Source organism: Dromaius novaehollandiae, chromosome 4, assembly GCF_036370855.1.
Source record: "Dromaius novaehollandiae isolate bDroNov1 chromosome 4, bDroNov1.hap1, whole genome shotgun sequence".
NCBI classification, from domain to species: Eukaryota; Metazoa; Chordata; class Aves; order Casuariiformes; family Dromaiidae; genus Dromaius; species Dromaius novaehollandiae.
Genome location: NC_088101.1, coordinates 54,749,345 through 54,764,529, shown reverse-complemented (window position 1 = coordinate 54,764,529; position 15,185 = coordinate 54,749,345). Strand labels below are relative to the sequence as shown.

The 15,185-nt window shown below is 38.9% G+C and overlaps 1 long non-coding RNA gene across 1 annotated transcript in view; it reads left to right on the top strand.

Annotated features, from left to right (window-relative positions):
• Window positions 1-15,185, top strand: part of LOC112985744 (uncharacterized) — a 371,488-nt gene that overhangs the window by 209,672 nt on the left and 146,631 nt on the right. Inside the window, exon 4 of the long non-coding RNA XR_003259822.2 lies at window positions 2,642-2,761. This is a non-coding gene — a long non-coding RNA (uncharacterized LOC112985744). The remainder of the gene's footprint in view (window positions 1-2,641; window positions 2,762-15,185) is intronic.

Sequence of the window (15,185 nt, the reverse complement as noted above, 5' to 3'; positions counted from 1 at the left end):
TATTTTTTAAAATGCTGTAAAAATGGGGGAAAGCTCACAGTGTGATGAATGAAACATCAGAAGTAATTAAGCCAAATTGTTTCCAATGGTAAAAAAAATGGAATCTGTCATTATGAATTGCAGATATATATATAACTAATTGGGAGACAGAACTTTTAAGGAGAAAAGAGAGAGAAGCAACCCCCCCCCCCCCCCATTTTTCACATTTTTTCTATGTTTGCTTCATTGCACCAAGGGTACTGAACACTCCAGATGGGCTTAAAAAGTACAGATTTGAACTCCCTACTGAGGATTCAGGATAAACTCTATCTGTCATTTGCCAGCAATCATCTGGTGAAACATGTAGCTGTGCTGCTGGGAGTACTGCCTTTTGTGTGTTTTCTATTTTGTTAAGCCCAAATGTCTCCTCCACCTGTCCTCTAAAGAATAACATGTCGTGGACAAATCTGTTCCAGATAATCTTTATTTAACTACCCTTAGCTTTGGAGCCAGAATTCTTGTTAGGAGGTATCCAAATGTGGGGAATTCATTGTGCAAAGTGGTGAAGGCAATGTAAAGAATTTGAAGGAAAGGAAACAGAAAGGAGGTAAAGAACTTCTTGATGAAATTTTGAAAGCAAGTCAAATATTACAAGGAGTTAAGCACATATAGAAACCCTCCAGTGTTTCTATGTATTACAAGTCAAACCTGCCCCTGAAAACATTTACTCATGTCAAAAGCTCCACTGAGTCCACTAGAATGTTTCTCCCTTAATCAAGTGTGTGTAGCAGCTTACAGCTCTAGGACCAAATACGTGAGGAGATCATTATTTCAGCTGACAGAGGTATTGAGTTTTATGAGGAGAAATTAATAAAGAGAAAATAGATGAACCATTAATGCATATGGACAAGAAATGATTCCAGGTGAAGAAGGGGAAATGCGTCAGCTTGGGTGAGAAATTGTTGAAAAACAACCATATTGCAGTTTAAGCGGTGGAATGTCTGAAGCTTGGCTTCCTATAGATTTATAGCTCAGGCTTGATCCGTTGTGTGTATCCTTTGGTATCTAAAAGAGATAAAGCCTGTCTGGTAGTGGAGGTACTTCAGAGTTTCTTTCTGTTTTCTATGTCATTGTCTATGTCATAAAATTTGTAGGGAATTTGATATACTTGATTGCCTGTTGCCAGTGTGTACAATAATTGTTGGGGAACAAAGGGAAAGGAAGCTTGCAAAACTGGACTAAATTAATATGTAAACAATAATATGCAAACATGATCATCTGTGGAAGATTTCTGTCCTTTTGACTGATTTCCCTCTGGACTTTATCTGGCATCTCCCTAAATCAGTAGGGCAGGCTGAGACCTTTATTTTTTCCTTGGAATAAAATAACAGGAGAGTAAAAGTTCATTTTTCGTAACACACTTCTGAACTGAATTCTGGCCAAGCCGTTCTAATACACAGATTCCCTTGTTAGAGATCCTGTATCTTCCAGAAGGAACCTACCTGAATTCTGGCCTCTAATTAAATGAGCCGTTGGGGGCAATATTGAAGCCCTTGATGATTGCCTGGACTGCTTTAGAAAAAGACTGCACCATAACACTTTGAATACATGGCAAGGTTCTAAAAATGCTGGATTTAACTTAATCTGTGTCCTGCAAAAAAGAATTATATGAAAAACCAGTCTTCTCAGCACACATATGCATTATTTCCCAAATCTTACAGTTTGAGAGTCAGGCTATAGCTTGGGCTGCACAGTAGCAAAGATTATAAGAGAATTAAACATTTGCCTTAGCTGAGAGTACCCAGTGGAAAGTCTCATACATACTGTGTATTTATTGCTAGCTCTTGAGCCTTTAGCACTGTGTGCTGAATATCAGGATGTGCCAGACTATTCATGGGTTATAAGTGCTAGCAATACTGACAGATTCATCAAACCCATCATCCTAGACCGGGGACAACTTATTACATCTTTTTAACCCAAAGGAGTTTATATAATTGATGGATTTGGGTTACATTAAAGATACAAAATAACTTTGAGAGAATTGGTTTTCACTGATGGAGTTGAATTTGATAGAGTTGAAGTGCCATTCACCTGGGGCTTCTACAATGCTGATAGCTCTAGGTTCTATATGACCAATTTAAATTGTTTGGCTAAAATTACACTTTCTGCCTAAAATATAGGACATGCCGATTAGGTTTGAGGGAGGAGGTGTAGAGAACGAATAATTTAAATAAAACCTAAGTCAGCAGAGATTCTTCCTTTACGGCTTTTTTCCCTTTTCCTTCTTTTGAATGTTTAAGTGACATTTCTAACATGCAAATCAGATGATCTTGTATCATCAGAAACCAAACTCAGCATTTCTGCAGTGTAGAGCTTTTAGTCTCTTTGATGACTGGAGTCTATGCTGTCATGTATTCATGGGAGCTTTAAGGATCAGAGAGCTGTTTATTAAACTAAAGCCTATAAAATGACATGTATGCAGCGGTTTTTATTTTGGGATTAAATAATGCTTTCCGAAGGACAGCTGGTAAACTTAGAGGTTAAGTGATTTGACTAAACTCACACAGTAAGTCAGTGGCAGAGCTGTGACTAGGATGTAGACTACTGGTTCTTAGGCATACGTAGTTGGTCCTGTTTACTAAAGCTGTGTCCTTCTTTGCAGGTCTGAGTGGTTCCTCAGTCATGACCCTGTCTTGTTATACTTGGGCGTATGGTTGAGACCGGATCCAGGGAGAAAATAAAGGAGAAAAAAGGGAGAAAAATGAAAATTTGAAGGCAAAAGGTAAGATCAGGGGATGATAATGCCATATTTTCTATTTAAGTGTTTAAGTGGAGTAAATAGAATATGGTGATGTTCCTAGCATAAAATCAGGTTTCATAACAATTTGGTTATTTTAAATAAAGACATCATTTCAAGTTGAGTCAGGGAATGGGGGTGGAGAGTGGGATGAGGATGAGATTCAGGAACTATTAAGAAGGTAGGAAGGTGATTTTGGGTGTCTTCTGCTTCTGAGGGCAAATTCTTAGGCAGCCAAAGGATTCAAATACAAAAGGCATTGCAAATTAAATGAAAACTGAGACAAGCTCTGTGTGAAAGGGAGTTCCATGCTCAGGGAATTTAAAGATTGGCAAGAGAATATTACTGTTAAATGACTATTATTTTATTAAATCATTCTGAAGCAAGTATTTCCACATATACCTGTAATCCTTTCCTCTCAGAATAAAACATGAACAAGACTCTTAAACCATGATACAGAAGCCATTCACACTGAGTGGCATTTTCCTTAACCAGGAACTCAGATTCTAGATATTCAGCAGCATTTTCTTGAAGGGTTGTATCCTCTCCCCCATCTAATGATCTGAGGTCGTAACTCATACTGTTTTGGAACAGTCTCTAAGACCATGCTTTAAAAATTTCAGTGAGATATACTAACACAAACCTTTGGAAAAGGATTGAAAAATAGAAGATGAACTGCATGTTCTGAGCTCCTCTAGCCATCCTGTACAATATTGATAACATTTTGAGAAGTGGAGCCTTACGTACCACTGGAAAAGAGGTCCAGATGGCCAAAACAGCACTTTGAAAAAGTGTATCTTATTCCATTGTAAGGAATGTCTTAAGAATTCTCAGGCATTCTGATCTTTTTTTTTTTTTTTGGCTGTTTCCCAGTCAGTTCTGTAGGTGACTCTGTTATGTCTAGATTTTTAAAATAATAACAATAATAATAATATCCTTTCCACTGTGACATTAACTCAAACTTATCAACACAAACATTGGCAGATGTTATGGAAAAAATCCAGACATTACCTTTGAAATAGGACTTGCATGTGTTTTTGGTGATAGCATTAACATGTTTATTGACAGAGTAATTACAGTAGCTAAAGAACAGCTAGCAGGAGAAGCAAATAATGTAAATCGTAAGGGCTATCTTAAATATCCCATTGGATTAAAGTGATGTTTCCCTTTTAGGAAACTGCATATACAAAGAGAAGACATATTTTCTAAATTAAGAGGTTTCTGTTGTTTTCTGAAATACAAATGTACCGCATCCTTTAATTCAAAATGAGGAAATATATTTGAGAGTTAGCACAATTAAAAGGTATAACCCCTCTTTGTGTATACTTCCTACTTCAAAGAAAACTTAGGAGACGGTAACCTAGAAACCTGCACTTTTGTCAGGGCTTTGTGAATAAAAATCTGGCAAGAGGAGAGAAGCTGAAAGAAAGGTGTTCACCAGGAAATTCTCCCTCAAAAGCAATTGATTTGCAAAAACTCTCAGGTGAGTGGAGGAAAGAGGCTTCTAGGGACTGCAGCATAGAGGGCTTGTGTGTGGCCTGAGCGTCTCCGAGGTAGGACCCCTTTTAGGAAGTTGGGGGTGGCAGAATGGGCTCCTCTTCTGCAGCACAACCTTCTCTTCCATGGAAGCATGAGACTGAAGCTAAGACAGGTGATCAGTTCTGTGGAGTGATGTTAATCATTGGCTTATACACTGTCTGTGTCTGAAATTGAGAAGTAACAAGTGTAATATATGAGCTATTTATTTTAAGAATTCCATACTCATGTCATTCTGATAGTTTGTGCGTATGCAGACTTTTTTTATTTTGGGATGTATACTGTTTGATGTTCAGTTGTAGGTAATTTTGCCTAGCATAATTGCTAGCTGAAAGCTGTGTATTCAAATCGTGCAACTTCTTGATCTGTCTTTGTTAATTTTGTTGTGGTTCTATATTTTATGCTACAGTATAACAGTACCCCCCTTTTCAACAACATGTGTTCCTATAAAAAGCATTTTTCCAGAACTGGAAGCGCTTTTGTTTACCTCTGTGTTAATATTGTAAACAAATATCTATTAATCATGAGACATAACCCTGTGTATATACATATGCATCTATCTATCTATCTATCTATCTATCTAATATGTGTGCTAATATTCAAGTTAAATGAGCATTTCTTTTCAAAGCTTCCTGATTTACTGCAATTGTGGATTAATCTTTCTTTGGGGATTGAATTTCTATTATCTAGTCATCTTCCACACTCCTCATGGCTGTCAAATTTCTTCCTCTGCTGTCTCTCCTTTATCTTATGCATAACAAAAATCTTTCACATCTGAAACAATTGCCACATTTGTGGGCAATCTGCTGCATTGCGTGGCAGGAAACAATAAATGAGCGTGCTTTTCTAACATTTGCTGTTCTGGCTAGAAGCGGTCCATAAGGATGCATTGCATCCTGCATTGCATCTATGGAAGAGTCACCTGCGCTGCAGCTCCTGCTTGCTGCTGTCAGTGAGAATTTGCATGGCTAACCAAGCAAGAGAGTGCTGCGTACACATCTGCGCTTTGGTATCATTATGGAGCACTTTCATTCTTCAATATTCTTCATTCCACAGGGGACAGTCTGCTTTATCATGTGACTTGCCTTCAAAAATCACACAGATTGTGTAAAGAGAAGCATTTTTCATTCAGAATGGGATTTTGTGAAACTATGATTCAGCACACATTGTATGAAACGAGAGGCTGATTGAAATAAAAATTGAAAATTCTCAGGTATAGTTTCCCTTTCTATCACCTTTTTCTCACTATTACCTTTCACATCTGTGGTAGGCTTATGTTGGTTTATTTAGGGATTTTTTGTTTTTATTAATTATGGCATGGGAAATAAAATAGCTTTCAGATTTTTATGAACAAACCTAGCTTTGAATTAAAACTCATTGTAATTGTCCTAATTTCTAGTGTTATATTTTGTTGCCATTATCTTCCTTGGTTTAGAAAAATCTATCAGTATGGAATTTTCAAAAGTCAAAGGACACAGATCCTCAATATTGTAAAGTTTCAGTGTGGCTGTAATTCCCACACAGATAAAGAACAAAGTGCAGAATACTTTTGGCTATTAACTGTGCCAAATCAGTTTTTTAAATGATGGAATGTTAATCTTGATGTCCTGGCCGAATTATATCTGAGAAAGCTAAATTTTGCCTGTCAGTGTTCTCATGTGGCTTCAGTTCAATATGCTATTTTCTGACAAATCAGAGCAAGTCCAATGGCTTTCGACCTTTCCATGTGAATTGGTATTTTTTCTATTGACTTGTTTAGTCACTGGCTCATGCTGTTTCTACCCGATACTCTTGAGTGATACTGCTGTGAAGAAATAATTATTTCTTGCTTAGCTCCCTCTCATTTCCATATGCAGGCTTTCACAAATATTTAGAGATGATTTCAGTCTAACTTATGACAAGGTAAAATGTTTACCAGCGAAAAGATGTTCCATACAGACAAGATGAACCACAAGATAGATTGCTAGATTTTATTTGAGTTTGTTGACAGGACCTGATATATAAAGATTCTGTCCTGCTTCATTGCTTGCAGGGTAGGGAAAATAGCACCTCGTCTTGTATAATACCAAATACACACACTTTCACACTCTCTGCACAGTAATAAGTCTCTATCATGGCTTGCTGTTATGGAAGGCATTTAGCTATCCAGAAAATATCTTCCTTAACCTAGGGCAGAATCCCTAGAGTACTGTAACTGAAGAAAAGACTCTTATCCACTTAAGTGGGCCATGGATCAGGCCTATAAATGTAAATCTTAATCATATGCCTAGATGGTACGCATATGCTACAAATGGATGCTATATGCAGAGCTACAGAAAAAGCATTGAAGTTTTCTTTCATACATTTTGAAGGTTGATTTTGCTGGTATTTCTTTGTTCTATTCTATTTCAATTTGCAGATGAATATTGAGAGCAATGTAAATTATTTGATCATCATCTTGTAACCTGCCACCCATGTCATGGGTGGCATTTTTATTACTGGCTTCAAAAACCAATTATTTCTGGTTCTGTCTGTTAGAACTGTAGCCATGTGATCCTCAAAGAGGTCAAACCCACATGTCAGCATTTTTCCTCCTTCAGTTCTTTTACTCGAGTTCATTGTTTTCAGATAATGTACAGTCCTATCAACAGAACAATGCACAGTGAATATGTTGTCTAATAGATCATTATGAGTTTTCAGTTCTCTGAGTACAGAAAAAACAAAATGCTAAGCTTTTAAGAAAATAACCTATTCAGAAATCAGTATTCCAACAAAATCTTTAGGTAGTTACTAATGCGCTGAAATATTGAGGGTTAAAACTACAGAGAAACTTTTCTTCGCCATTAGCAAGATATAATACTGCCCTGATAACTGACAGGATAATACTGCCTTTTCCAAAGTCAGTACAGTTGAGAGCAGAATCTGACACAGTGTACTGACTTTTCTGGTTGTGTACATCTGTGACTTTAACGAGAATTTCAGCAAGAAAAGGCCAAAAATAATATTTGCATGATTTATGCATGTTAGGTTAAAATAGCTATCAAGACATGAAGTGTGTGATGCTACAGCTACTTTAGCAGTTATGATGTGTCCTGTATATGGGTTTGCCTACGTAGCACCTGCCATGTGCTTCATTAAGGGAACAAAGGATGTTTATTTTAAAAGTATAAGCACCTCAGTGAACTAGGCAGAATGTAAGCTACTGAAGTATTTATGTTCAGAGATATGCAATATAGTCGTATTGATGCAAAACCCTTGTCTGAATAGTGAAAAAATCTGTGGGTCCAAGTTGTCAGGTGCTGTTTGCATTGCAGTTATAATTGTTACAGGCCAGTTTGAACTGGAACTGGATTATCAGTTTCCTCTGTCTTTTCTGAATCTTTCTCTGTTTTCTAATAAACCAAGTGTATTGAAGGAGTTTCTGTTCATTCTGCAGCTCTTTAAAGGTCAAAATACTTTTAAGGGTGCTAAAACAAAGAAACAGTATTTGCCAGTGTTAAAAAGATATTTCTAGTCTAGTTGAGAAAACCATTGACTGAATGAAGTTGAAAAGGACAGAAGAAGCTCATGTAACAATAAAATGTGCAAAGACTTCTTAGTGTGTTTTAGGCATTGGAGAATCAGTAGTCTAAAAGTACTGCTACATCATGAATATCAAAATGTCTCCTAAATGCTGTTTGGAGAAAACAGACTGAACAAGGAGTGTGCTGTTTAGCCCTGGAAAAAGATGTATGTCTGTAGAAGAGATAAAATAAGTATAACAATGTACTCTGTAAACAACTGGTTTACAGTAGCTCTTATCTTTTCCTGAGTTACTGGAAGACACCATTGCTGAGCAGTTTGCTTCAGCTGATGTATTCTGAACCCAATAAAAACACTGACCACCTTTTGAGAGAGAATTTGAGTAATGAACAGTAGAGGAGAGTTGACCTTTGGTGGCTTAATGCAAGGAAGGATGAAAAAGGTGACTATACATATATAATATATGTATTTTATATATATAGTATTTTATATATATATATACACACATATGTATAAAATACTGACTACAGAATGATGAGGAACATTCAGCAAGATTCAAGAGAAGCAACCACAGAAGCAGCTGTAAAATCAGAAGTGCAGGCAGACTTGGTGTTCTGAAGGAGCAGCTTGCCACTGTTCTCCCTGCTAATGAACTTGGCAGTCTGTCTCTTTGGTAATATTGGCCGGTTCACCGTGACAGCTAGAGAAGGGTAGCAGAACGTAATATGGGAGCCTGAATCCCCTATAAAGACAGGAAAGACATTTAAGGCGTTTATCCCAAAATACTGTGGCCCAGGAACAATGACTTTTTGCAACTTACATATTTCAGGCAAGTTCATACTTTGCTCATGCTGTTAACATTTAAATTCACTTTGCAATATTCATTATATATCTTGCAGACCACGGATCATTTAGACAGTTTAAAGGGATGACAGCAAAGGGTACTGGTAGGCTCTGGAAAATAGTTCTAGCAAAACAGAGGTAGTAAGGTAGCCAAGAAATTTGGGATGTAACTTCATCAGTCCTGGAAAATAATTATGGTCATAATGTTAGTTTGTGAAGCCTGGCATTAATTTAAAAGGAAAGAATATTATAGATATTGTTTTTTAGTCCTACTGTGTAAATTAGAGATTCTTGTTTGACAACAGAGATGACTGATGTGAATGTGAAAGGACGTGATGTGATAATAAGTGGCCAGACTGATGAACAAAGGAAACAACTCTGTAATGACAAAGATGTGGGCTGTTCCACATTTGTTTTTAGTGCAAAAATAAGTATATAAACTGAACAAAAGGAATTTTTGAGAATCTGTCAGATGCTATCCAGGGAAGCAATTTTCTGAATTGTTGAAAGGGAATAGAGAACCTATCAGTTACAGTCTTTGAATTCTGATGGTTTCCTCAGGATGGTACTCCTAAAATAATACTGTTACAGACATATGTGATACAGGTGTCTGCTTTTGTATGCATTTTAGGTTCCTGACTAACACTGACCTAAAGAGAAGACTATCACTTACTGAATCTTTGTACTTGTGTGTAACAGTGTGCTTGCACTGTTTCCCTCTCTGTGTTAACACAAGCCAACCATTCAGAATGGGGGTGGGATGGGATCGAGCATAACCTGGCATGATTCCTGTCCAGAAAGCGTGTCTAGTTGATTCTGTGGTGGGCTCATTGGCACCATCCTGTTGGTAGAAAAGAAAGTGGTTGCAAAGGGAGAAAAGCCAACACTCATTAAGATGCATTTATATTCACACTATAACCATATGCAGAAACTTTCAATAGTACAGTGTGCTCTATGAGTGGTGTCTAAATGTCTGAAGGAGTACTGAAATGATCTGTTATTCCAGTTTTAAAAAGACTAAAGTTCTGTTCGTGCGTCTGACATAGTGTAGGCGTAAATAAAGCAGGTTTTCAGCATTGTTCTCTCAAATCAAGGAGGTGGCATAGATAAATTCGTTTCTGTGCTCTGTCAGGAAGCTCTTGCTTACTCTTTCATCCCTGCTGTGTGTGAGGATTGTGGCATAGGCTGACAAAGGCCCAAGTCTTTGCAGATACAAAAATGGTACCATTCACCAACTCTTTTTCTATGAGAAAATAGAGAAATATCTTGCAGAATTAAGCAGTCAGGCTAGCCATTTAAAAAGTGCATGTAGTTCAAATTCTGAGTCTCATATATGCCAGTCATTCTGCTGAGGTTCTTGTTGAGCTTTGACTGACCGGTTCCAGTTTTATACGAGCATGATCAGATGAGAATCCAAGCCAGGTTATGAAAATATTCAGCAACGACAAATGATATGAGTTGCAGACCAGCATGCTGCCCGCAGCTCTTTGGGCCCATGATGTACACAGACGCCTCGAGCAGCCGCTGCTCATTTGTCTGAACTGAGACGTTTACAAGCAAGAAGAGTAGACCTCTGCCACTTGCGTGCAGGAGCAGGAGTGTAGCACCCCTCTGAGGGAGCAATTACAGCTGCTCTGGCAGGTGGGCTTGGGGATTCCTATCCGGTGAAGAAAATCTATTTTATGTGGTGGACCAGTCTTTTAAATATACTGTCCCCATAGACACCTTTCAGAGCTGTGGCAAAAGTAAATGTTTATGGCTTTGACATCTCTATGGAAACTGCAAGAACACCGGACAGAACGTGCTGAGGGTGGGAGGCGGCACGCTAGGCTGCCGTACGGAGCCACGGCTGACCGGCTGGCAGAAGGGAGAATAAGAGTGGACATTAGTAAAGCAAAATGGTCTGTGTGCAGTATCTTTGATTCGGGAGGGTAGGACTCTCGAGGTGGTCTGAGCATGTGTCAATAGTTCAGGCAGTCTTGTTAGAGAATTGGAAGCACAAGGTATGAACAAGCCTCTGCACGCTGACAAGGCCAATAACAACCTACCCAACAAAAGAGTAATTACTGAGGTTACTGAGATGAGCTGATGCAAGCGTTTGGCTCATAAAATGGTAGATGAATTATTCACCATCAATTGAAAAGCATTAGAGGGAAGTTCAGAGCAGTGACTGCGTCTTCTTAAACTTTCTTTCACAGTACAGTGCAGTGGTGCCCAAATCTTGTCAGACAGCACCTAAAAATATGAAGCTAAATGATAAATAAGGTTTCCAGCTGCTAATACAGAAATATAGTTAGCTTCTGTCTGTAGATACTCTATGTCAAATACAAAAGTGAAAGAAATATTTTGTGCTGGTATGGAAGAATGATTTTTAAAGTTTACCAAGGGTGTGTGAGGCACATTTAGCTGCCCTTAGCTTTTAGGCAACTTCTATTATAGATGAAAGAATAGTTTGAGATGGCAAATACCATTATTTCCTGTTCGCTGTGATGCTTTTTGGTAACTGTCCCAGAATGTTGGTTTAATAATGCTGTTTAGATTAGCTCTCTATTCTCTCTAACTTTAGTGGTAACTGTTGCAGTTATAGTTCTGAATGAAGGTAACTCAGAGGTATTTTCCAGCATTTGTAGTTTAGGATGACATCTCTAGTTTAGTTAGACGTTAGTTTCCAGTCAGTATGTAGTTTAGGATTCACTTTCCATGGGCCTTTTCTCGGTTCCTTTAATTCCTTGCTTTCAATGCCTGCATGTTCATAATTGGTCATTTGTATGGGATCAATCACAACAAATGATTGACAGCCAAATTTGGCACGAACAGAGATTTGTAAATGGGCACCAATGCTACTGAGCTGCAATGCTGTTAAAAATAAATTTGGCAACAGGCACCAAAAAGGGTTACTCTCAGTGATCTAGATCTAGTTGCAGGGTAAAAGAAAGTGACAACATTTGAAAATCGCCACTCCGGGTTGGTTCATTATTTCCAGGATGTATCACAGACTTTAGCGTTTGAGACACAGGAAAACAATGCAGTAACTATCTCATTACTGTAAATAGAAGTATGTTAAGTGTTTGTGGCCATTGGAGGGACTGTTTCCGTAGATGTCTGTACTAGACCAGTGTTGCTCTGCACTTGCTGGCCCTGCAGTGACAATCCTCAGCACGTGAGGAGTGGCAGTGAGGCAACCTCGTACTCTCTGCTCCGACACCCTGGCAGTGTTACCGATGCTTCCAGGCTGTTACGGAAGTGAACGGTGCAGGAGGATCCTGTATCAGGTACAGGAGGATCGCTGTACTTGACTGAATCCAGGTGAGACACAGCCTATAACAATGAACCTGTTCAGCTCAAACTTAAATACTTATGTAATAGATGTTAAAACCTGTTTTAAGCAAGCATTCTGGAGAATTCAGTTCCAAACCGGTCTGACATCTCTTTGGTCAGATGGCATGTTAGGAGCAGCTCCAAAGCTTTGCTGGCTGTTTCACGTTTGAGCTTTTTTCTAAATTCTTTGAGCAAAGATACTTGCCTGTATCAGTCCTCTATAAATCAGCCTTTATGTGAATGTTAAATAAAAGGCTTCTGGTGACATTTCCTGCCTTCTCCTTTCCACCATTAGCCCTTCACACTTAGCGTGTTAGGAGCCCTAGGCGCATGCCTTGTCACTGGGTTTTTTGGTGGGTGCTGCTGGGGCAGTCCCAGCCCCGGGCATCGGGCACCTCCGTGGGGCAGGGGCCAAGAGCAGGGGCTCAGCCTAAAAGCAGCTCCCGGAGGCCGGGGTGGGCCCAGCTGCGGCCCCCCCGCGGCATGAGGCCGCCCCGGGCTGCACCATTGCTCGGCTGGCCCCGAGCCTCGGCACCAAACCCTCGGGAGAGGGGTGTGCCCAAGGCCCGTGCGGGTGTTAGGTTGTCCTTAGGCACTTTAGGGGAAATATAAACAGCTTTTTATACTCAGGTTCAGATTTTTTTTTTTTTTTGCAAATGCTGATTTGCATATAGCAAAATCATGAGTTGGAAAATGTATGATTTAAATTTTTTTAGGAGGGGATTCTTTTAACATGGCATATAGTTGTTATTTAATTGTATTTTCATGTTGGTCACCATAAGGATTAGAAACTGTTGCCAATAGGAAAAATTATTTCAATATGTATTTTCACTTTTTTTTTGAAGAATTAGCATTTTCACAAGTCTCATTTAAGAAGAGAATATTTTTACACTAAAAAACCAAAACTTCTTGTTTTGGAATTTTTGCCCAGTAGAATGCATAGCCAGTGTGCAGCTCTGCTGCCCCTTAGGAGGCACTCGGCTCGGCCCCCTCCAGCTGAGCCGCGGCAGTGCCTCTTGCGAATTGTAGTTGTCAGTCCTGTTTTCATTTGTTTCATCAGGTATCATAATGCCCTGTGCTTGCTCAGCTGCAGGAAGGCCTGTACATCATGGCAAAACGAACTAAGGAGCTAAATTTGGGTGAGACTTGGGAAGGAATCACAGGGAATCACCATTCCCATAGCTATGGGATATATTCTAAAGTGAAGCGTTTAAAATTAAGATTGGTTGATATTTCTGACTGACATGAGACTTGCTGTTTCAATTTCATTCATGGAAAATGCTACCAAAATCATTTTATCCCATTTAAAATATCAATGCCATTTTAGGTTTTATTGAAGAATGTTTGTCTTTATGTTTATCTAACCCTAAAAAAAATGATGCTTTCTTTTAAACTGCTGAATTTCCCACATAATAATATGACTGTAAGAGCTGATAAATTAAAAAAAAAACCCCAAATATTTTGAATAAAATGACACAAAGTAAAAATACTGCAAAAAGAATAACTGTGACACAGGGGCTATTTTTCAGTGCTACTTTAACAAAAACCCCTAAGCGTGGAACACTTCATACTTACCCAGAGAGCAACAGCACATATTATTAGGATTCATATTGATAGGATATTCTGAAGAAAGAGAGTCAGTGTTTGCGAGAGCAAAGAAACCTATATCTTTAGAAGTATGATGTGGTAGCCTGCAGGAGTTTCTCAGTTTAACATTTAATTGAGATACCACTGCAGTGGAATACATATCGTGTACACAGAGATCAAAATGAAACCAGTCACTAGGTATAGCTGCTGTATGGAGACACACGCTGGATGTAGTTCATTTTTCATCTCATCATTCTGTGAAAAAGAAGTCTCATCTGCATTATATACTGGAAAAGTCCTGTAAAACAGTAGTAAATCTTGTCCTTTAATGTTAGCAAGGTTTATGACTTTTAGGCTCTGATTTGTTTTCTTGCGATTTGCTGTTAAGAAAAGCATTGCACTTCTGAGTAGGCTGACATCCATCACAACAACTCCTGTTGTCAATGTCATACCAGTTATAATTTCAAGTGGCTGAAATGCCGGTCCCCTAATAGAATGGTTATCACATGAATGAGCAGATGCTGACATGGGGAGCATCTGACACTTTATAAATGAATGCCATCCAAGCAAAACATCAGCAGGATTGGAAATATCTAGGTAGTTAAACATCTGCAGAGGTGACTGGTTTGCAAATCATTAGGAATGAAAGCTTGTAAGTTGTCGGAGGTCCTTGGCACACACATGACTGCTCTGGGTCCAGACCTGCTTGGGATCATGTGTTAGCATCAATGGTGTGCTCCCAAACAGTTCTGGTAAGGTGAGCTCCCTGAAGTTTAGCATAACACAGCAGATCTAGGTTCAACTCCAACGTCAGAGCATATGCTATAGAAATCGCAGTCCAGACACCTCTAATTACTCTGCTGTAGTTTGAGTAGGTTCAAATCCCCATTTTTCTACCATAGTGTTCAGTTAAAATGGAGGGAAAGTGGAGGTGTCCCCTCTGTAGAGGGGATGTTATAAGCCTTCTTGACAAATGGCTGTTATGGAAAGTTTGTTTATAGCTTATGCTTCCTAATTAAATTATTCTGTCTCCCTCCCCAGACCAACACAGTTATTTCTAAGCCATTATAGACATCTGGAGGCCTCTCACACCTCTTCATGAGTGAGCTGCAACAGGCTCCAAGTAATAGATTCATGTTCAGTGTATGGAAAGTAATGGCTACAGGCAGAAACCAGATCTGAGGCTTTCAGACTAGTGCTCTGGCACTGAGGTAAAACAGAAGGCACTGCAGATTTCTGTTTCTAATAGCTACTGAGTAAAAGTTGCAGACAAACCAAACCCAAACTAAGATAATTAACAGGAAATTCTCACTGGGAAGATGGTACACTGACTAATCTGTGAGCAAGCTTTATAATATGAAAGGCTCTAAAAATGCCTGAGGATAACTATAAAGAGTTAGGCATTACTTTTTCGAAAGAAGCTAATTTGCTGAGGACTGCTTTGCGGACTTGAAGGGGTGCTTTTTTAGATTGCACATCACACATTCAAGTCATCGTTTGAGAAGTAGAAGGTATATTGATAGTAAACAGGTGGCTCTTGTTCCAAGGAGATTTGTTTGGTACCATTTTATGACTGAGTTGATGCTGTGACATATTAAGTGGAGCCTGTCATTCTCCCATCTGG